Source organism: Anomalospiza imberbis, chromosome 9 (genome assembly GCF_031753505.1).
Source record: "Anomalospiza imberbis isolate Cuckoo-Finch-1a 21T00152 chromosome 9, ASM3175350v1, whole genome shotgun sequence".
Classification (NCBI taxonomy): domain Eukaryota; kingdom Metazoa; phylum Chordata; class Aves; order Passeriformes; family Viduidae; genus Anomalospiza; species Anomalospiza imberbis.
This window is the reverse complement of record NC_089689.1, coordinates 21992727-22015934: the sequence shown is the minus strand read 5'-3', so window position 1 is coordinate 22015934 and position 23208 is coordinate 21992727. Positions and strand designations below refer to the sequence as shown.

The window sequence follows — 23208 nt, the reverse complement described above, 5'->3', positions numbered from 1 at the left end:
AAGTCTGAGCAGCTGTCTCCATCCGCACAGCCCGCTGATGGCATGCACAGATCTGTTTCTTGTGATTAAAAGGAGAAATAATACCCCAGTGTTCAGAGAGGGGCTGGGGGGTGAGTGAGCACCCAGGGAGCAGCAGGTCTTTCCTCCTGCTTGCCCCGAGGGGTGAGTGAGCACCCAGGGAGCAGCAGGTCTTTGCCCCGTGGCCAAAGGAGCTGGAGCCCCTGTGCTTGTCCCTGTAGCCTTGTGTCTTTGTATCCCAGCGAAGGAAGCATCCCATGCCGTTGGTGGTGGACTGTCCTGCTGCAGCATGTCCACCCCGGGGTGGGCTCCTGCAGAGGCCCCGTGGTTTTTATTCTGTTCTGAGGGTGTAGAAACATTTCTGCGGCGGTGCTGCAGCCGCTCACTACCGGCGTGCTTTGAAAAATGCCCAGCAAGTGTCAAGCATCTGTCTGTGAAGGGGGAGGAAATCCCCCCCCCCCCGTTATTATTTTCTCCTGATTGTCCTCGCTTGGTGTGGCTTTGGCTATTATTGGTTTGTAAAATAGAACTATATATGACCTTTTATCTTACAAGAAATAGGTTAAGCCATTTTTAAAGAAAGTGGTGGAGTCAGCAGTGCTGCTAAGGAGCTGCTTTCGCATGGTTGATAGGCTGTGAAGCCGCTCAATGGACTTTGGTTTCAGAGACAATATCTGTTTAAATTAATCTTTGTCAGATACATGCCACTGCAGACAATTCAAATTCCATTTGCTTTCTGATCTCATAACAAAAAAGCACCTTACACTGGTTCTTTTATCGGAAAATTAACTTTTGTCTGTGTGTCCTGGAAACAGGGGTGGCATAAAATCTAGTTAAAAGGCTCTGTTATAGGAGGATTCTGTTTCTTTGTACAAGGCAGACTTTTTTTTTCCCCCTTCTTTCCCCTGTGTGCATTTAAAAAGAAGACGAGTGTTTGAGATAGATTAAGGAGAATGCCAGCAGATGGACCGATTCTGTTGTTGCTGCTGGCAACCATCTAAGCAGCCATTTTGAACAATGCTGATACCGGGGTACTGATAACACAAAGATGAGGATGGGATAAATATCCAGCTAGTCCCTTTCTCCCCGCCTGCTCCTCCTCCCTCCCTTTCACGCCGATGCTGCAGCCCTGTTATTAGAGAACCCGATTGTTTCCAGAGAAATGCTTCATCCTCTTAGCTCAGCTGGTGGATGTCTAGCGTTGCTTATCTTCTTGATTTTCCTCATGGTTGGTGGAGATGCTGGCAGATCAGCTTCTCCCAGGAGTGCCCACAGCATTGGTCGTAAGCAGAATGGGTTGTACTTTTGGGTGTTTTGCAGTAGCAATGGTCTTTTCCCTGTCCCAGTAAAGCATGGGGTGGTTAGTCCTTCCCTTAAAAGTGGAGACAGTTTCCTTCCATTCTTGTGCACATTTTATGTGCTTAATGACAAAGTGGGGGGCATGAGATTGGGATCTCCTTTATGCCAAAGCAATTAGGAAGGGGCAATGATTGCAAATTGAGAGCATCCCCATTGCCTGGTCTCCCTATCCCATTCTCCCACTTGTGGCATTATCTTGCCCTTGGGTATCTGGGTCAAGTTCATCTCCTGGACCTCCTGCTCTTGGAGTTTCTTAAGGTCAGTACCAGTTGGATACTTTGGCCTGTTGGACTTTTGACACTGGAATTGGTGGCCTTCTATCTCTCTATCTGGTTTCCCAGCTCCAAGGAAATAACCCTTTAACTGATGGAAAAAACCCAACCAAGCTTCATCTTTTCCTAGCAAACAACAAAAAAGGCTGGTTTGTGGTTTGCAGTTGGGCCAGGATGAGCACGGGGCTGTTCTGGGGAACCTACTGGGCTTTGCCCTGGGTTCAGTGTGGCGTAGCATGATCCTGAATGTGGGGTCTGGAGAGTACTCAGGGGATGGTGTGTAGCCTTTAAATGTTCCTGGAGCTTAAGGTGGGCAGCAGTAAGTTGGTGTGTTCCTCTTGCCTTGTACAAGTCTGCAGACCATGGGCTGAAACTTTCATCCATTGACATTGCAGCACCTCTTAGAACTCTTGAGTGAGGCAATGCTTTAACTGCAGCTTTTGGTCCAATTAAAACTTCTTTGGGGTTAAAAAATGTACAGATAAGTCTCAAATCTATATAAAACAGAATCATGGAACATATATCTAATTATACACAGTAGATGGAACTTTACTGTAAAGAAGCAGATGTAAGGATTAAAAAAATGAGCTGGGCAAGCATTTTATGGTTTCCCTTTTTAATTTGTCCCTTGTGTCTGGTATGTTTGAGGCAAAAGTTACTTCTTTTTTTTTCCTGTTGGAAAGTATCTTTTCTGTATTGAGTCTCCTCTTTTTCAAGCCTGCCTTATTTGATCTGTAAGATGTGGACTTGCCATATTTGAGGTACTTGCTAAAACAAGAAGCATCTGGCTGAAAGTAGAAAAATCGGGCTGTAAATTCTACTTGGAAATCTTGTCATGGTGTGTTGGGAAGTTGTTGAGGTCAGCTGAGCTCTCTAAAGACTTGGACTGAGAAACTGAGAAACCCTAGTGAGGGTCTCACTAGGTTGTCTTTGAGGTTAGCTGGCATCACTGACAGATGCTTTTAGTGCACTCAGAAGGCTCCAGTCCCTGTGTTGTCCTCAGTCACCTCCTTTTGTGGCTTCTGCCACGTTGCTTCACCTTGATTGGCCTCCTATTGCATTAGGAAATGACTTCTGGAGACTGGAAAATGGGTGAGGGAAGAAGTGCCTGTTTTAAGCAGATATCCTCTAGGAAAGGTGATGAGTGGGACAATGGAGTGTGCTCTTCTCTCCCTTTGGCTCATGATGAGGTCAGACCTCAAAAGCTCTGGCAAGTTTTGGTGGAGAAGAACTGCAGCCAGTGTGTGACAAAGTTCATGATGGTGAACTTGGGTGACTTCTAGTGTGCTGCTTCTTCGCGCTTGCTGCCTCTGTGGAAAATATTACTCACCAGCAATAGGCACAAAGCAAGTGCTTGTGAGGATGACCAAGAACGAGCAGTGGGGTTTTTAGAGTACTTTAAGCTATGCCCTTTGAAATGGGGCAGAGTGGAGCTTAACCCTGTTCTTTCCCTGAGCCCCTGGATGACATGGAAAGGTACATTGCCTCCCCCTTGTAGAGCTCTCGTCATCTCCTACTTCTCTTGAGTTTGACCCAGTCTGCTTTAACTTCAAGGGACCCATCCCACTACGTAACATTCAGGTTCTTTGGCTAACCCTCCTCAGGAGTGCTTGGTAGCAGCCAGCTTTTTTGAGATGAGGAGTATGTTCAGTGGTTTATGAGGCTGCTGATTTCATCTTGACCATGTTGCTGGGGGCATATGGAAAGAGCGAGTATCTTCATCTGCATCACTGTCCACTTTGAGTCACAGTTCTCATGCAACTCAAGCATCCATTATCTCTAAAATTCATTGCAGTGACATGGTTTGAAATGTTCCCATGTGCTGTGTTTTGCTTAAGCTGGAAGTTATTTGCCAGTGGCTCACAGTGGGCTGCCTTCCTTGTGGGGTATCTCAGAGGCAGAAGGGAACTGGAGGTGTTTTAAAACTGGTGCTGTACTTGCTGGGAAAGGATGCAGAATGATGAAATTTTGCTCTGTTACCTTTCTGTCTGTGTTATGATAAAAATTTGCTGTGATTTAGGCTCTGAAAAATCATAAAAACTTAGTAAAACTAGACAAGATAAAGATGAATGCTTTGTTTCTAGTCATGGCTCAACTTCTCAACTTTCCCTATAGAAAAGAGGGATGTGGAAGGATGACTTAATGGGGACTGATGAATAATGCATTCCCTGTATCTGAAGGAGGCACAGGGCACTGTGATGTTTTCCCTTGCCTGCCTGGTTTTTGGCTTGTTTCTGGTGGTTCCCAGCTGAGCCCAGAGCCTGTGGTGCAAACACTGTAGGAAGGCCTGATGCCCAAGAGGGTTTTTTCCCCCACCCGTTCCCACACCCACGAAGAGGTAGGCCACACCAAGGTTTCCTGGACTGAGGTTTGATGAACCATTAACCTAAAAATGCCCTGAGTAGGAAGAAAATGTTTCCAAGGCCTAGAAATCTTGCAATGCTTCAGAAGTGGGAATGGGAGCTGTGGTTTGCCTAAGCAACTTTTTGTGCTCCTGGCTCTTTTGTGAGCTGGCTGTGCTTTGTTGGGTGCAAGGGTATGTTTGGGATCTTGCTGAGATGGGAAGGCACCCCTCCAGGGCTGGGTCAGCCAGAGGGGCTGCCTTCCAAGCAGATGTCATTTTGGCGTGAGGCTCAGCAGGTTTAAGACAGGATGTCCTTTTACTCCAGAGAGCTGAAAGTATTGAAATAAGTAACATGCTGGGAATGTCTGAATCCAGTTATGAATTCCTGGGGAAGAGGATTTGGCAATGGCAGGATGTCTTGTGGGCAGGCTCTGCACTGAGGGTGGGGAGCGCACCTCGCTGTCCCATGGGCTCTGCTGGGAGCCAAGTGCTGGCAGGGCAGCTTGGCTGCACGAGCCCCTTCCCCTTCAGGACAGTGCCAGGTCCAGTTCCAGTGCTGAAGGAGACCACTGCCCTCCTCATCCATTGCCTCTTCTGTTGTTCAGTGAGGGGAGAAGCACCTCACTGGAAAGGTGGGGGCTGTGGTGTCAGCCAGACATGGTTGTGTGGGGCTGTGGTTGTTCAGCCATGGCTGTGCTGTGGTGGCACAGTGAAATGGGGCTGTGGTGGCTCTGGGGGTGGCCCAGAGGATGACCTGGTGGCTGCAGTGTGTGTGAAACTGGAAGATGAGGCTGCCCAGGGAGATGGGCACAGGGACACACGAGTGGGGGATTGATTTTACTCTAGAGCTCTGTTAGTGGCTGGGACTTGGAGCCTGTCTGTCATTGAGTCCCAGTGGTCACATTCCTGAGGGCTTTCCTAGAGCTGCCTCAACAGCACGGGTGACGCTGCAGCTCAGGAAGGAGCTGTGACAGCAGGATCCTGACCCTGTTTTCATAAATAGTAACAGCATCTCTAAAGGCTTCGAGGGCCTGGTTGGGAAGGGAACGGCTGGGTTCCCCTGTGTCTGGCAGTGGTCAGCAGCAGATGCTTGGGGAGGAGATTAAGAAGCAAGGCTGGAGCAGAGGGATGCTTCCCTGGTGTGAGCAGTCTCTCCAGCCAAAGGGCTGCCCTGGCCCTCAGCTGCAATGTGGATGCAGAAGGAGATGGTTTGTGACAGCAGCCCTGGCCCCACATCTCCTGAAGCACTGGGATTATCTCTGAGTCTCCTCAGGGCATAGCATCCCTCCTGAGGGGGTCAGGATGGCCCTCCCTGGCAGGGACTGCTGGCACTGCTCGGGGAGGCAGCAGTGATGCAGCACTGGTGGGGCTAAAGAGGCTTTTGGAGAGACCAGCACTTCTTCACCCCACTTTGATGCCATCCTGGATCTGCAGACTGGTGTTTGGGAGAGGAAGCAAAGGTATTAAGAGCTGTGGATTTAACAGGGTGTGAGGAATATGCAGTAAAAAAACGTGCAGTAGCACCAGTCTTTTATTCTTTTCCTTTCTTACTACAGTCTTCTAGATGGTTTGATTTTGCTAAATATTTTAGCACTTCTCTAATTGTAGGACAAGCTAAATTTCCTGTGCTAGTATTTCAGTAGGGTTAGTGTTCTGGAGGCAGCTGCAGCTCTCTGAAGGGCTGCCTCATCTCGGGCTGTCTGCTGTGTGCGTCTGGCCCTCTCTGAGATGCCCAAGGTTATCCCACTGAGGAATAGGCTCTAGTGTAGGGATATTTGCTGGAAAGAAGCAGAGCTCTTCAGACTACAGGTTGCAGCTTTGTAACGTGTGGCTTGTTTGCTGTGAGTTGCAGTGGAATTTGTAGCCTGCTATGGAAGATGCATCCAGAGGATGTCCTGTGGACCACTTTGGATGGAAGAGCTGCTGCTCAGTAGCTCCTGACACCAAGTCTGTGAGACTCTTTGCCTCATGGGTTTTGGGCAGCATTACTGTATTTGGAACATGCAGCTGCTGTCAGGAGGTTGGGTGAAAGATTTTCCTTGGAGCTCAGGAGAAAGTGTTTATTCTTTAAAAGGGTAACTTGGGGTGAGAGAGAAAGAAAGAGAAGCAGCCTAATCTTGAAATTTAAATATATTTAAAGATTCCTTCTGTTTAAGTTTGCTTCCTAGCCTTGATCAGAAGGAAATGCTGTTAGCTACAGAGTGGAATAAATCGAGGGCACCCTTATCTGTGCAAGATAAATTACTATTGTTTAGGAAAGACACTCCAGGGATTGAAGAATTTAATTAAATACACAGGGATTATGAATATGCATGTAAATTAGACAATCTAGATATGACATGGCTACAACTGCAGGGAATTGTTCAAACTTAAAAGTGTAATCATTCTTTTTATCGGGATGTGGGGATGGGTAACAAATAAGATTCCCTTTCCCATTTACCTCTGCCGGTCTCAGGTCATTAAGCAGTGGGAATTACCCGTCGCGGATCAGCCCTCCACAAGCCTGCGAGATGATGCACTGGAGCCTTTCTCCACCCTAATGAGCCACTGCAGGAGCTGAGGGAGAAATGGGGGTTGTGGCGAGGGGCTGCCACTGCCATGACCCAGATAAGGGGTTTGGGAGGGTGGGGGATGTGATTTGCCTTCTGCTGAGGCAGGGGAGGAGAGTGCTGTGGGCAGGGTGTGCGCTGCAGGCTTGCTGCTGGCTCTCCTGGTACCTCCCCCGGAAAGAAGGATGCTCTCCAGAGGCATGGAAACATACATGCAGTGGTTTCAGAGCGTCTTCCTAAAAATCGAGGGGCTAGGGAGTGCAAATACTGGTCAGCTTTTCTGCCTTTTTCTGGTGGTTTTATGGGGGTGCCCCGCTCCAGTGTGATCACTACTGTCTAGAAAGCAGTGTGGAAATCATAAAATTGTTTTTTAGAGACTAAGATCAGTGTGAACAAGAGAGGCAAGATTGAAATATTTCTTAAAAGTCAAGACACCTGAGGAATTTACAATGAAATGTGGGAATGTGCTCGTGCTGCCCTCCCTGCCAGGTCTGAGCTCTTTGTAGCATCCTGCTGATTTGCTGAGCCAAGGCAGGTTCTTCAAAGGACATTAACTGCAGTATATGGTGCTGCCTTGAATGTGTTTAATTTGCAACTCTTAGAGGTGACATCTAATAACAATGCAGGGAAATATTTTTCTTTTTTTTCCCCTGTGTCTCCTTTGTTTGACTTCACCTCCATCCGCTTGGTTTCATTGTTCTGCTAAAATCAGATTTCTCTCTAGTTTGAGTCCAGGACCTGCAGGTGAAGAAATAAATTGCTACAAGCCCCCCAACCTGTGAATTATTTGTAATTTTTAAAATAGGCATTGAAACGTGGACATGATCCGACTTTGAACTTGACTTGTTTTTAAAAAGAAATAATAGGCTGGATCTTGACTAGCTGCTTTCCCTCACCTTTCAGTTTTTTGCTTTTCAGTTGGCCAGAGCTGGATGAGATGGATCTGTTCTGATGGCAGGTCCCCAGCGGGACCCCCACGAGCCAGGGGCAGGAGCAGAGCTGAGCCCGTGGATGGCTTCCCTGGGGACCTGGGGGTGATCTGTGGGGCCAGACCCAGGTCTGCTCTGGGTCACCCCTCCACGAGTGGAGCACCAGCTTCTCTCACCTCCTCCACCCCCACTGAATTGAGAGCTTATGGTAATCAGGAGCTCAGTCCTGACCTGTTCGAGCCACGTGGGAACAATTCCTATTTATCACTTTGAAAAGTGGTTGATTTTCCAACCCTTGGCTCGTGGGTTCTGATTAAAAAACAACAAAGAAGAAACCCCCCACATCTGACAACGTGAAATATTTAAAGCCTCCACACTGCATATTTTTTCAAAAACCTTCGAAGACCTGCTTTTTATTTTTGTCAAGGAAAAATATAATAGGAGAATATTTTTCTGGGTGCACAAGTGCATAGAGAGATTTGGACCTTTGTAGTAAAGTATTTCTAATAAAAATTTAATGTCCTCAAGACAGTGTTATGGCAGCTCATTACTACTAAAGGTCATTTGAAGAGTATTGATCCTAAATGTTACAGCCGAATGTAAACTTTGACTGTTACAGTTATTAATGTGTATTTATGATCTATGGGATATGTGCAAAGGGAAAATGAGAATCTAAATGGTATGGTGAGCTCATTTGCTTCAGGATTGCCAAAGGCTGAGTTCATGCAATTCACCTCGGTTTTAAGCATGTCTGTCATCTTTGTGTTACATGGATTGAACCTTATTTATTTTTATTTTTTTTTAGCTGGAAAAATCCTTTAGTCCTGCCCTAGAAAAGGAATGAGTTCTTGAATTTTTGATCATGTCCATGACACAGCCTGAGCTTTCTATCTGTGCCTAAATGTATATTGGGGAGCAAGCAGTGTTTTGCATTCAGCTTCCATGCTGACACAGAAGTACCAAAAGCTGAACTTCGTGTGTGACTGAGTTGCAAGCATAAGTAGGAGCTCTGAGGAGCATGAATCTACTCTGAGTGTAATTAGAAGGTTATGCCACTGAAAAGCAATAGTGTTTCCTTAAAATTGAATTAATTAAAAGTGTTAACATTGTATACTGACAGAACAGGTGGCACTATATTTATATTTTTGCTATACTGTAATGCACCTATGTTTGCACATCAGAGACAGAAAAGCTGCGTTCACAGAGAATTTTAAGGCTCTTTGTATTAAAAAAAAAAGAGAGAAAAATAGACAAGAAACCTGTGGTGGTAGGAGGAAGATAAACGGTGCTTGTGATATTTCAAAGTCACATTAATCTTTTTTTCTTCCCATTTTTTTTTCTCCTTTTTTCTTTTAATGTATGACTTTCTCCAGGGAAATTGTCTCCTCATGACTGCAGCGGATTAATGTGCACAGATCAGCTCCTGCATTATTTTTCTGTTTTGACAGAGTGGTGATTTTTATATGCACGTCCCTTTCTGCCGAGATTATAGCTCGTGTTCTTGGAGTCTGGAAGAGTTCCCTGCCAAGGGGTGGCAAGGAACAGGAAGCAGCTGTTCCGATACACGATGTTAGCAAGAAGCTCTCCGTGGCTGCGGAGGCTGTGGGTTTGGTGCCGAGCATGGTTTGGTGAGGAGCCCTGGTGGAGGTTGGTGAGGGTGAGTGCTCACAGCCAAATCCTGCTGTATGTGCTGGGACTCATGGCACAGGGTGCTCTGCCTGGTGTCCTGAGGATGCTGATGTGGTTTGGTGAGAATTTGGTGCTGGTAGCAAGGTATGGGCATCCAGTAGTACAGAGGAGCCAGTTTTAGATGGGTTTGTGACTGCACTGGGAATCCTTCAAAAGATCCTGCTGCTCTTCAGGCTTGTTGATGTTAGCTAATTTATTTTAAATTGCAGTTAAATATATGTTTTTCTGATGATCTCTGGTAAAGTTTTGCTTAAATGAAAAAGTGACAACTGAGCCAACTCTGGCAAACCTACGGGAATGGGACAGGTTTGGCCTTTCGTCTCTCCCTGTGGCTCCCACAGTATCTCTGGGCACAAAATTGACATTGCATTTCTGATGATCATTGCATCCTGTTTTTAATGGTTTGTCTAGACAGTGCTGACATAACTATGAAAATACTTTGGTGACTTAGTCTAGAATTAGTGCACATGAAGAAATCAGCCCTCGCTTCTGATGTTTGCAATCAGTTTGAATGACTATACTGTAGAACAACTTAAGAGGGAGGCAGATTTGGAGTTGCTCCAGAGAGCAAGTCATGAGCAAAACACATCCAAACAAACCCATGTGGTAAATATGCATTGTACAGGGAAAACGCCAAAATGCAGGTTAACCACATCTTGCCTCGGAGCTGTGTGACAAGTTTATGGAGTCTGGTGTAAGGCTGGAGTTCCCCCTTGGTTGGCCCGAAGTTTTTCTGGGAAGTACATAACCCAAACTCTGAACTTGGTCTGTGTGATGTTGTGCCCTGTATTTGGAGAAACTTCGTCAGCATAAAAACAATGTGTTCCTTCCAAACATCAGCAGTATTCTTGACAATGCCTTGGATTAGGAGATTGTAAACTTTGGGACCAGTGGTCTGTCCCGTTAGCTCAGAAATACCTGGCACATCAGGCACATCAGTGACAGTGACTCTCAGCAGTTTAATGGCACTGGACTTCACTGGTCCTGGTTTTGAGGACAGTTTGTGTAGCACTACCCCCTCCAGAGTGTGTGACCTGCCTTTAGATTACTAATCCCAGATATTTTAAGATAACATAAGCCTCCTGAGCTGTAGGGACTGTGTGGATATTTCTACAGACTCTCTCCAAAGAAACCCGTGTCCGGTCATTTGCTGATGTGGTGAGGACTTGGACACCCTGGAATAAGGGTGAAACTGGAGAAGGGTCCTTGGTTTTAACATAGCAACAAAGCTGTGGGAAAGGTTTGGTTTTGGTGGGGGTATGTAGTGCCATCTTCAGTGGGATTGCTAGCCTTTGAGAGCTGGATTGCTGCCCTCGGAGGGGACAACAGCACATTCCCCATTCCTGTAGTGTAAACAGGGAAAAAGGGGGCAAAATATGAAATGTCGAGTTCATTTACAGGCAAATAAATGGCATGTGGAAGGGAGTCTGACAGAGCAGTACAATGGTTCCGTGCTTCATGCATAGCTAGGTAGCATGTGGAGGCACTTTCCAGATGTGGGAAAACTGTCTGCTGCACCCAAGAACTCCCTCTCTATGTGGGAATGGGAAGAGGCTTCCAGGCAGCATGAACAGAGAAGGACGAAGAGGGCAGACAGGGTGTGTACAGGGGTTTAGGGTTGAAGGAGAGGGATGGCAGTGCAGGTGGAACCAGAAGCAGCACCTTGTGCCTAGGCTCTTTGGGGGCTTGTGGGTTTGTAGGCATTTAGGATGGAGAAGTCCCTTTGGGTGGCAATGGAGTCCATCCTGTCAGCATGAAGTGTTGCTTTGTTTGCCCAGCAGCTGTTTTTATTCTTGGATTGCCATGTGGAAAACATTGGAGCTGCAAGTGTCTTGGTGGAGAGGGGCAAGAGTAGGAGCCCATGAGCTGGGCAGTGGGCATAGGGTGAGGGCTGGTGTGCAGTGGAAAGTGTCCCCTCTGGTGTGCTGTAGGATTTGTTGGTGCAAATGTGTAAAAATTCTCATCTTACTCTCCTTCTGCCTGGATAAGTCCTAGGGCAAGCAAGAATGAAGAAAGATGGCCAGTGAAACCTGTGGATGTGACCTCAATGTGGCACTGAGGAGGGCTGGAAAGGTCTCTCAGGTTGATATCTGCAGGAAAAAGATGTGTGGATTTATTGAGGAGAGCAATTAGGGATTTGAACAGCTTTCTGAGAGACCCCTCCTGCTGCGGATGGTTGAGGGTTGTGTGCATGGGGCAGCACCGACCCTGCATTGTGCAGGGGAATGTGGTGGATCCCGGTCCATTTTCCTGCTGCCCTCCCTGTCTGCGCTGGCATCTCCCTGTGTGGGGACAGCAGCAGGGTGGAGGAGATGTGCAGATGCGTGCAAGACCCAGTGTGCAAGGGCTTGATGCCTGATGATGGTGCAGTGACTTTCTGTGCCCTTGAGCCTTTGCAGAAGCACCATGGCAATAACCAAAGGCAGCCGGTCATGACATTTCAAGGCCAGTGGGGAGCCTGGCCCGCCTGCCTGCTGCTGTCGGAGGAGGTGTTTCATGACTACCATTAGTAACGTGCTTGAAGAGGGAGGAAACAAACCTTTACTGAATTGGAAACCTTGTGAAAAGGTCACACTTCTGAAAAGCTGCGCATTTTAAGACTGCTCAGCTCTGCAAAGCCGCCTTTGAACTGGAAGAGTGGGAGTTTAACACCCCTGCGACAGCTCTGGGCGTATTAAACCCACAAAGCAGGAGCTGGAACCAGCCTTGGAGTTTAACTCTTACCAGGTGCATGGCCTCAGGAGGGGAGAGAAGCCCGGCCCTGGTAGGTCTCCAAGGAGAAGCAGCATCAGTGTGAACCCAGACCTTCTGCCACACTATGGATGCTCCATAGTATCCATACATATACAAGAAATTGCACCATTTCCCTCCACTTGGGAGGGAAATGGTGCAATTGGGGAAAGCTCCTATTGTTACTCAGAATTAGTGGACATGTGAGGATATTGCTTCCCAGGAACTGTGCTTCTCTGGTGCCAGTGGAAATACTCAGGATTTTAACTTAAAAGATAGGGTAAACGTATTTCTTCTTGGGTTTGGTTGCTATATTGTGTTCAGTCCCTTTCGTCTTGGAGACTCCCATGTTATATATAATTTACTTATATGTAATAAAAATGTCTTTTTCCTGGCTCTTGTTCTTGGTCTCTTTAGGTACCTGTTTCTTCCTTGTTCCTCTAAATAGCCAACTTCCCAGAGAAGCACCATGTCTTCCTTTATCTTCTCTCCTTTGCTGCAGCTGGAAGGTTTGCTCACCCCAGTGAACAATGCTAGAGAAATCACTATTTATCATTCACCCAGCTATTAGCATAGGTAAAATGTTCATTACTGGCTATTAGTTTGAGACTTTAGGTGCTAATGGCCCCATTCCAGAGAGCAGCAGGCACTTGCAAAATCTCGCTGGTCAGCAGAAATTGATTGCTATTGATCGATCAGTCTGGGAGCACCAGCCGGATGTTTTGAAGAGGATTTAATAGTGCTTACAGGGCAGCTGGTCCCTCCTTATCTTTTGGACTCCTTTGAAGCTTACAGATAAGGAGCCCTTAGGGCTGCTGTCCTGCCAAGTCAGGACCCAGTCAAGTGTGCTGGGCATGGGTGCCCTCACCCTCTCAGCTGGAAGTTGCCCTCCACTGTATAGCACAAAAGGTACGTTAGCCCATGGTCAGGGTCTCCTCACACAGGGGTGTGAATGTGTCAGCAGATGCATCCTGCATCCTAGTGAAGTGAGTGGGACCTTCCTTAGCCACTGAGTTCCCTGAGTTGCGGTTCTTTGCATCTGTAGTGCAAAGTGAACTGGAGAACTGCAGGGAGAACATTTGCTGCCATGGATCTGGGCCATGGTGTTTCTGGAGAACTTGGTCTTTTGTGGTCATGCTCTAGCTGAAACTGGTCACCTGCTCTTCATTGCTCTGCGTAGATGCTTTGGCAATGTGATGTGTGTTCTCCTTACAGATGTTTTTGTGTAACCACAAGTCCATAACTGAGCTAAGGCAGGAGTGAGCCTGCAGATGGTACAGGTTTTTGTAGTGGTGTCTGTAGGCAGCAGGAGAACCTGCAAATTCTGAACTGACCATCTGAAAAAACAGTTTCATGTTGTCTGTGGTCTGCTCAGGCTCAGAGGCTGAGTGATCTTGCAAATCCAGCATCCCACCATCACTCTGTAGGTTTTTTTTTTCCTATGGCTGGTCCAAGGGAGACTTTGCTGACATTCCCAATGGATGTAAAGTATCCCCTGCTGCTGTGCCCTCTTCATTCCTTCTCAGCTGAGACATGCCTCAACGTCCTGAAAGAGTGGGACAGGATTGAGAGGAGCAGGAGATGCTGCAAACAGAAAATGCTGCTCACTATGTAGCCTGATGGCTTATGGTTTTGGCGAGAGCTCAGGGCATTGGGAAGAGTACAAGGAAGGGTGTCTGAAGTAAAGACGTGCTTAAAACCAAGAGAAAAGAAAAGCAAGGAGTATAAATGGATGGAGTCCAAACGAGTTTGACCTCTGTTTGTCTCTGCTCAATATCTGAACCACTGGGCACCATGTCCAGTGGGACCTCTGACTCCTGTGTGTGAGCTGACGTCATTTTAATTAAATTGTGCCTACCTGGCTTGGATCCTGCTGGCATAAGGGATTGCTTTGAAGAGTCATCTGTGCTGCATAGGCTCTGGGCTCACTGCTTCTTGTATCCAGCACAGATTTTCCCATGGTATGTTTTCACTTCCCCCCACCATTGGTAGTTGCCCTATATTTTCCTGCATCCCAGCGAATGAGGTGGGAAGCAGATCTGAGAAAAGGCAGGGTGAAATGCCCAGCTTTGGGTACCCCACTAAATACTGCTTGTGTCTGTGTGAGGCTGGGACTGTTGCTTGAGGATCAAGCCATGGCAGGTGAACATTTCTTGCGAGTTAATAAATCAATGGTGTGCCTTTCCGGGCTGTGTGTTGTGGGCCAGGGAAGAATTCTTCATGGCAGTGAGTCACCTGTTTGTGGCCCTCTGGCAGAAGGACTGCTGTGCTGCCTCCAGTCTGCAGCCCTCCCTGTTCAGACACCATCGGCTGGAGAAAGTGCTGATGCAGCCTGCAGTGTCTGAAACACGCCGTTGCCATCTGCCTCCCTGATGGAGTTGGAGCGGCTTCTTTTTTTAACCTGAGTTTGCTGAGTCTTGACTAATTAGCTGCCTTTGGAATTTGTAACATAGAAAAATGCCTGCTAAGTTTGGGATGGAGTGGGGGTGCTAGGGCATTGTACAGTCAGAGGTTTGATTTTTTTTTTAAAGGAAAGAAGTCTAATTAGAGCAAAAACAGATATGCAGTGGTCTGATTGGCTTGATTTCTAAATTTGTTCTCTAGTGGCTTTGCTGTTTCCAAACTCAGTGAAAGTGGTCATTTCTCTAAACTGTGGCCTTACCTGGTCCAACAGTTCAGTGTGTTTCCTTAGAGGAGGGAGGTCATGTCCTCTTGCTGGTTTGTGGGTGTTGGAGTCCCCTCAGTGTGCCAGTTTGGAGCATGTTGTCAGCGTGATGGGAATGGGTGTGAGGCCATGGTAGGCTCATGCTGTGTTCCAGGTGAGGCCTGGTTGGAGACTCTCTGTGTCTGTGTTCCCTTTGCTAAGGATGAAGACGGGCACTTTAGGGATGATCTAACTGGAGAGGGAGGGTCTATGAGCAGTTAGAACAGAGGGTTTTGTTGCTTTAGTCCAGAGTAGGACAAGATCAGTCCTGACTGAGGTGGCTCAGGGTTGTTCATCTTCCAAGACTTCTTCTGTCTGTATGATCCACAAGGGTTCAAGACTATCTCTGCTCAATCTTGTGACCCTCAGCAGGAGTGATTTGGAGTGTGGTAGGGATGTTTCTAAGTAGGGGAAGAAGTCCACTTGCTGTGGGAAGGGAGCACCATTCACCCTGGTGTTTGCCCCAGACTCACATAAACATTATGCCGAAGCAGCCTTTACTGCTTTGAAAGGAGATCAGCATGTGAAGTCCATCTGGCACTTTAAACAAGTATGTTTATTTCAAAGTGAGCAGGCTTTTTGATATTTGGGGTTGAATTGCCTGTTTGAACCCGTAACAATCCTCTCCGCTCTATCCTGTTTCTTTGGATCTGCAGTTGTCAGTGGGCAGAAGGGCACTTCAGACCAGGAGGGTGATGGAATTAGTTTTCCTTCATTCTGGGCCCAAAAATTCCTCCTGTCTTATCTTAATGCAGATCTTCTTCTCATAAACTGGAGTGACAATTAGATGATATCTGGGCAGCAAACCTAATAAGAGGCTGATGTTTCACCCTTGCCAGCAGAATAGCAGACTAGCTAGCTGAGGCATCCCTTCTCTAAACAGCTTTGGCATGCAGAGATTTCACAGCAGCTAAAATAGATGAGCTCTTCTCCATTTTGACCATTGTGAGATGTCTTTGCTGTGCTGGGGGAAGCATCTTGGAGCTTGCTTCACTGGCTGTGAGCTGCTGTTAGGGGCTGATGCAGATCCCTACTCCTTTTCTTTCTGCTCTAGCCTGTGGGCAGAGGGAAGGTGCTCTGTCCTTCTCTGTCTTTCCTAAGGCTTCTCTTTCTCACCTTTTAGATCTCCTGGATTTCTATAAGAAACTCATTCTTTTTGAGAACGGACTCTTAATATTTGTCCTTGTGTCACTCTGCCTGTAGGTATTGGGTTCCCAGCAGAGCTGCCCTCTTGCAGTCATGACCTCATGTTGCAGGAGGATCTGTTTTGATGGCCCTGCTTGCCTGGCATCTCAGGAGACTTGAGGACTGGGAGGAGATCCTGGCCAACTGCTTAGCACTTGTCTGTTGGCTGTGAATCTCCTGCAAGCAGCATGATGAAGGATAGATCAGTGAGGCTCTGCGCACTGCTGTTCTATGAGGGTGCCCCACTTAAAGTCGTGGCTTGGGGTGCTGTAGAAACTGTGTTTCTTTCTGATTTAATGCTCACTTGATGTTCTGATGTGTATTGCTAATTGCAGCCACCCAAGAGTTGAGCGGGGTGGACTTTGCCCTTCAAGGTTGGGATGTTTGTGTTGGTGGGACTAGTTTGTGTCCCAGCTGCTTTCTTCCCCATCAGGTGACTGAAGAGGTTGGAGGAGACAGTCTATTCCCCACAATCTTTAGCTGGTGAATTTTGCTCTGGACTTCCATTCTGTGCCATTGGACAAAGAAAGGGAGCCTTTGCATTGTACAAATGCAAAGTGAAAACCTTGTCTCCTGCTATTTTTGAGAACTTGCCTGTAATTATGCATCCCTGCTGTGGCATGTTAGCTTAGACAAAACCTACACCTGGCAGGAATATTAGAGGACAAGAAGTTGCAAATGTCTTCAACATCAACTTCCTGCAGTACCTTTAGCTTGGCCTGTGAGCTGTTGATTGGCAGGAGCTATCAGAGGAACACAAGCATGTTTTGCTGATGCTCTTGTGGCAGGGATTTAGTATCCTTCCTTCATTTGCTTCTTATTTGCTTATTTTTGTAGTTTGGTTTCTTTTTTCAAATATGTATTTCTTGTTCCCCACCTCTTCCTTCTCCACCTTTGTGTTGTCTGTCCTGTCCCAGTGGCAGTGGTCTGAGGGCCTGAAGATTAGAGGATTACCCTAAAGAATCTGCAGAAGTAGTCAGGCTAAGGAATGCCGACCTGTTTTCAGGTGGCTGATGTTCCTGCTGTGGGAGTGCATCTTTGCAGGAAAAACATACAGAGATCTGCAAACATAAAAGGGTTGAAGATGTTGTGCTTCTGTCTCTTTAGCTTCCCATGGTGACCAGTCCAGCTGGGCAGTGCAGGGAATAGCTCTGTTGAAAAGTGGGAAGGACATGGGCCGCCTGAAGTGGCACCAGGGTGGAAAAGTACCCACCACATCAGAAACGTAGCAAGGATTTTCTTTTTTTTTCCTGAAATCTTTGTGCTTTAACCAAGTACTGGACCAATATGTTCTTTAAGATGCAGAAGCTCAGAAGATGACAAATACTCCAGGACAGTGTGTGGTGAGCCTCTGTGGGTCAGATTGAGGCTCTTGATGGCTACTTTGACAAAGCTGGTGGCAAACTCCATAACGGGAACAAAGTGGAAGATACCAGCTCCTCCTTTCCAAGCATACCAGTACCAGGTGGTTCCAGTTCTCCTCAGGGTGCCAGGAGCTTGGCTTTCTGCTTGTGATGGTTAATGCTGCTGTAAAAATCACATTCTTGGTTGCTTGGGAATTGTGATGCAGTAGTGTCTCCAAAATAATAAAGGACTTTGAAACTCTGAATGAATAAGTGTTATAGATTACATTTCTTCCCCACTTTATTCTTTTTTGTCTAAACCAAATTCATATTGCAGAACTTAAAAAATATACAGTCTAATCTCCCTGAAACCTGAAACCATTGATCTTTCCTTTAGGGCTTCATGAATGTGTTTTATTTTTGCAGCATAGCTGTCATCTTGAAGATCAGTGATTAAAGTAGGGCTTTTTTCTCTAAATCCCCATTTTATCTGCTGGTGAAGCTGTGGTGAAGCATTGAATGGGTGCAAGATTCATAGCAACCCTTGTATCCGGAAGCAGAAATTAGTTGTTTGTTTGCTACCACATACCCGCCTCACCATCAGTGCCCTTGGTAATGTTTATGTTACGTGACTGTAATGTTCTGGGAGTGGGGGGAAAGAAAGACACTTTGGGTTGAAAAAAGGCTTGGTTGCATAGAAATATTTTTTTTGTTTGAAGCCCATCCAAACAAAACCAATTTTTAAGCTATTTCGGACTGTGAGAAAGTATGCTCTTCTCCTGCAGATGTAGACTGAGTGTTAAAATACTCAGCTGATGTCCTCACAAGGACCAAATCACTGGGAAAGAAGACAAACCAATTAAATGCTGGAATGGAAAACCCTTGGCGGAGAACCTTTGCCTGTGTGTGATGTGAAACTGCTATAAAATACATAGAGGTATGTTGGCAAAGAGGGAAAAATGCCAGTTGAAGGTTGAAGAGTGGATCCATGCCATTTTGCACTGTTAGGATGTCATCACACATGCAGAAATCTGCTCATGTCATAAATTGGCCAGTTTGATCCTTTTCCTTTCCAGAAAACTAAACAGAAGCGTGTATCCCAGCTGGGAGCGGAGGAAGTTGGTTTTAGGAGATTTTTTTGTTCCAAGCAGGAGAAGAGCTTATGTACAATGGACTGCATCTAAAGTTTGCACATTTGACACTTAGCATCTGTCCAGCATACAACATGGTTGTGTAAGGTGTCCTGCTTAATAACCAGGGGAAAATAAACAGTGCTAAGACTCATCCTTCCAGTCTCTTGGGGTGGACATGGGATACTTATCCCAACAACAGGCAAACTCATGTTTGGTGGCTTCAGGGGCTTTCTTCTTGTTGGAGCCTTTGCTTTTAAGAGGAATTTTACTTGACTGTTCCTTAAGTAGATGCCTGAATTCTCTGGGTCTGTGAGGATTTTCAGCACAGAGACTAGGGACATGCTAGGCAAGACAGGTAGGACAGTGGTTAAATTGATTGTAGTGATCTGTAAATACCACCTTGCCTTCCAGGTATTTACATAAATAGAAATCAGAGTAAATATTTGTGTTAGGATAGACCCTGCTATTATGCTAGCTGATCTACAGACTCAGGAAGAGACGCGTTGCCTGCCAGTGTCATCTTGGCAACGTTAAGTGGGTGCAAATGTTCCTGTTTACCCTCAAGGTCTTGGGGTAGATTTCTTTTTTTAAACGTTGTTGAATCAGTTGAATGTGGGGTGGCTTTTTTTTTTTCCCTTTCAACTTTGAGATCAGAGTTATTTGCCCTCCTGATTAAAACCCAGCTTTGGAAATGAGAGTGAATTTATGGAGTGTGGTGCATTTTAATTAGAACATTTAATTAGGAGAGAATTCATGAGAGTGGGTCTTGTTTTAAAACGATCAAAGATGTTAAATGAAAACAAAAGGGAAAAAATTACAGAGAAGCATAAAATATTTATTTTGGCTATCTTCTCTACTCATCAAAGGACCTTCTGTCCTGTGCTTTTTGTTCCAAAAATAGCTGAGGTGCTGCCTGATTTCTTCAGGTCGATGTTGATCTCTCTTTGTAATTAACTCTGAAAACAAATTGCGCAGTTGGGAGGGGAGGGAAGTGAGTGTCAGCAGGCTGCTGAAAATCGCTCAGGTGTGTGAAATGGCTCCACTGTCTCACGCCGACTGCCCAGGAAAAAGTGCTGTGGATTTCTCGCTTGTGTTTAACGTCTGTGTCATCTCCTCAACTTCATGCTGACAGTTACTTTCCATGTGTGGCAGATTAATCTCCTGAGACTTCGGCCCATCTCCTCTCTGAGCTGCATTAGCATCTCCTTGCTTTTGGTATCAAACCATGAGCAGCCAGTGTGGGCATCATGTTTTTCTGATGGGCAATGAAGGAAGCAAGGGGATGGTTTTCCTGACAAACTGCTTCGGTCTTGCTGTCTCAAAGTGACAAATCATGTTGGGTACTGATTCCTGCTCAGGTATGTGCCTTTGCAGAGATTTCCAAGGAAGCTTAAAAATCAGCATCCCTTCGCAGACCTAAAATACAAATCTCTATTTTTAGCATAGAGCAAGATCTGGTGTCCTCAGGAAATGAAGTCACTGACTTCACTGCATCACCCATTTCTGCCATGGAAACAGTTGGTGAATTAATGCAAGTTTTGCACAGGTTTAACAGCCATCCTCCTCTTCAGAGAGAGGGGTGGGAGGAACATTTTCTATTAAACTCAGAATTGTTGTCTTAAGTTATTAATTCCTTGTATCCTAATGTATTTATCTCTGGCTGCAGTGAAGAGTGGAGAGCTTTGAAATCTTCTTAGCTCAAAGGATGCTTTCTGCACCAGGGAACAAAGAAGCAGCATCACTTCAGTAGGACAGTACATGGATGTAGAGACTATGTACAGTGTCTGACTGTGTACACATGTAGACACTCCATACAGACAGCATGGCCAGAACCTTGCTGAGATTTTGAAGACGTGTAGGTCCCTGTGTCCCTCAGGACCATGCCGTGTGTGATGTGGGTTCTGTTAAATAGGGCATGCAGCATCTTGAGTGTCATCCAGGTGAGATCAGGACCACCACTGGCTGTCACCAAGCTGTCCTGGCTGCTTAGGACCAAGACAGAAGGATGAGGAACTAGGATGGTGGTAGTGGAGGCTGTAGACCCTCCACACCAACATGCATGCCTCATCTCTTTTTCCCAGCAAGAACATTTTGTCATAAAAATCCAGACTTCAGGACCTGCTTTTACGAGGAACAGGATTAGATTTGGGATATTTTTGACTCCTAAGTGGTTTTTGCATTTGGTTTGGTTCTCTGCCAGCTTTGCTGTGTATCTCCCTTGATACCCCATGGCTGATAGGAGCACATTGCAGGGTGCGGTGTCTCAGTGCAAAGCACTCACCTGCCCGTGGGGCACGTGGGTGTGACCTGCAGTGATGGGGTGTTAGTTCAGCCACGTGGCTATGAGCAAGGTCCTCTTTGGGAGTTTTTCAGTCTGTGTTGTGCGGTTGGCCACATTTTCTGAAGTTGCTTCCATCTCCAGTTGCTTGGGTTCACTCTTGGCCAAGAAAACATCAAGTTGCTGAAATTATAAGCCAGAATCGTACTATTTATGTTGGAGGAACAGCACAGTTTACATAGACGGGCTCTTTGCAAAATCAGCTTACACTGGCTTTTAGCAGTTGAAGTGAACAGCTGTGTCAAGTTAGAGATGCTGAAAGGGAGTCCAGCTCAAGAGCAGTGTCCTTGTCCAGCATGACAGCGGGCTCTCGGGGAGGGGCGGTTGTTTTTAACTGGGTTTTGCTGGGGTTCAAAGCAGGGGTGGTTTGGGATGGGTGTCTGAGTGCCACGTTCCCCAGGAGGAGCCAGGATCCTGGGGTCTGCTGTTTTTTACCCCCATCCCAATGGTGAGAAACAGGCAGGGCCCCCCTGTCTCCATCCAGATAGTGTTGAGCAATGCTGTGGTGCTTGCTTAATGTTTCTGGTCTTGCTGGAGAGCAAATGTCCTTGGTGTGGGTTTCTGCGCTCTGCTTTTCTACTCTCCTTCATTGTGTGTGAGCCTTGGGCTGCCATCCCAGCCTTGCCCTGCACCCTGAACCCCCCAAACTGGGAGCAAAGATGAGTTAAATCTTGAAAATCCCTGGGAGTGAATGGGTACTGGGAGGCCATTTTGGACATGGTGGGAGAGCTGGAGGAAATCAGGCTCCTCTCTGATCTTGACTCTGATGTGAACAGGTTTTGATGTGAACTAGTTTTATGGCAGGATCTGGAGGGTGTTTGGGACATCTCAGTCGATGTGCAGCGTATGGCAATGTGTGGGAAGGTGATGGATATTTTGGACCATGAGACAGCTGGTAAAAAGTCAACTGTTGGGCAGATGTGTCCTTTTTGAAGTGGTTTGAACGGTCTGTTGTCCCTTAAAGCAGGGAAGCTCTATCTAAGTGCAGCTGCCTCTGGATGTGAATGGTCCCCAAATCTCAGCTAGTTCTTGCAGTGTGAGCTCAGGTCTCCAGGACCAGGTCTCCAAAGGAGCACTAGCATTGCCAGAGAAGCCAGCTCCCTCCCACAGATCTTCCCATGGGCCAAGGGCTGGAGAAGGTTCTTGCACTCCTTTCCCTTCCAAACTTGGAGCTACTTTGGACGGGACTTACCCTCCATGTCCTCCTGGTTTCCTGCTGGCATCTTTGCCCAGCATCAGTGGATATGTTGAGTAAGGGAATACTTTCTTACACCTGGTAGCATGTTTTTGCCACCAAAGCTGTTCCTCTGATGGGCACCACACCGTGTTTGTAGGGAGCAGGCTGGTCAGGGTCTGGAAATAGGCATTTTCAAGGCAGTGAGGGAAGGAAGATATTACAAATATGATTAATGGCAGTGGGTGTGCATCTTAAAACTTCTTTTAGTTGTTATTTGATCTTTCTCCTGCAAACTCAGCAGCTGACTTCTGCAGAAGATAAACACATGGGAGGAGAATGAAGAGGGGTTCTTTGGTCTTCAAAAGCAATTAAGTGTTGAATATCTGACTAAAGACATCTTGATGAGGCCCAGACTTCAGCAGGAGGGTGTTCATCCTTTTCTGTAAAGCAGATCTCATTTAAGGGCTCTCAGATGGACAACAGCAGTTGCAGGTCACTTGGGCAAAGTGTGATTCCTTATGGTGGGGGGTGCATGGAGCTGTGCTGGTCAAAGGCAGCTCACACCCGGGCTACATTCTGTCATATAGTCTATATTTAGATTGTGTTTTACGTTCACCGCCGTTGCTTCAAATAGTTTAAAATACAGCTGAAGTTGATGAGTGTGATTGGAAGTTTGGGTCCTGGTGACCCTGAGCAGGTGTTCATGGTGCCACAAGGTCTCTGAGAAGGTGAAGGCAGTGAGATGGGTCAATGGGTCGTGTAATTCTGACACGCAGGAAAGCAGATGAGTCTGGCCACCAGCATTTCTGTAGCACTGAATTGGCAACTGTGAGCTCCCAAAGGGCAGAGGATGCTGCTAGTCAGCTGGAAGTGTTCCTGGAGATGCCCCTGGGTGAAATTTGGCATTCCTTTGAAACATGAGGTGGCCACCACATGCTGAAGTAGCTGACAGGAGGTGAGGGCAGAGCCCAGGTCACTAGATCCCTCTTCTTGATTGCATCCAATTTTCAGTAGCAGGTTTTGGTTGGAGATGTCAGCTTGTATGGCCTGTTTGTCCTTTCTGAATCATAGAATGGTTTGTGTTGGTAGGGACCTTCAAGATCATCTTGTTCCAACCTTCCACTAGACGAGGTTGCTCAAAATCCCATCCAACATGGCCTTCGACATTGCCAGGGTTGGGGGATCCTCCCATGACCCCATGGATGGGATCCTCCCATGTCCCATATTGCCAAGCTTTGTGGTGGACCCCTATTGTTTAGCCTGATTTGAAAAAGGACCTGGAAAGACTTACTAAAGCACTGACTGAGTCCTTTGGCTGCATCTCTGTGTGGAGAACAGGTTGAAAATCATGTCAAGGGAATTAGAAATAGTTCTTGGATATAGTCTTTTTCTAGACTGCTTCCCTGGGCAAGGAAGATGAATGAGGGCTATGTTTCTG

At 46.6% G+C, this 23208-nt stretch overlaps 1 protein-coding gene and 1 long non-coding RNA gene across 2 annotated transcripts in view; one reads left to right on the top strand and one right to left on the bottom strand.

The window, feature by feature from the left end:
• The window catches only part of ZSWIM5 (zinc finger SWIM-type containing 5), a 97253-nt gene that overhangs the window by 8904 nt on the left and 65141 nt on the right, over window positions 1-23208 (top strand). The gene's annotated exons all lie outside the window — the stretch shown is intronic.
• On the bottom strand, window positions 6953-7974 carry LOC137478630 (uncharacterized). Its single transcript, XR_011001706.1, has 2 exons — window positions 7439-7974; window positions 6953-7280 (listed from the first exon to the last, which is right to left on the bottom strand). It is a non-coding gene; the product is annotated as an uncharacterized lncRNA (long non-coding RNA).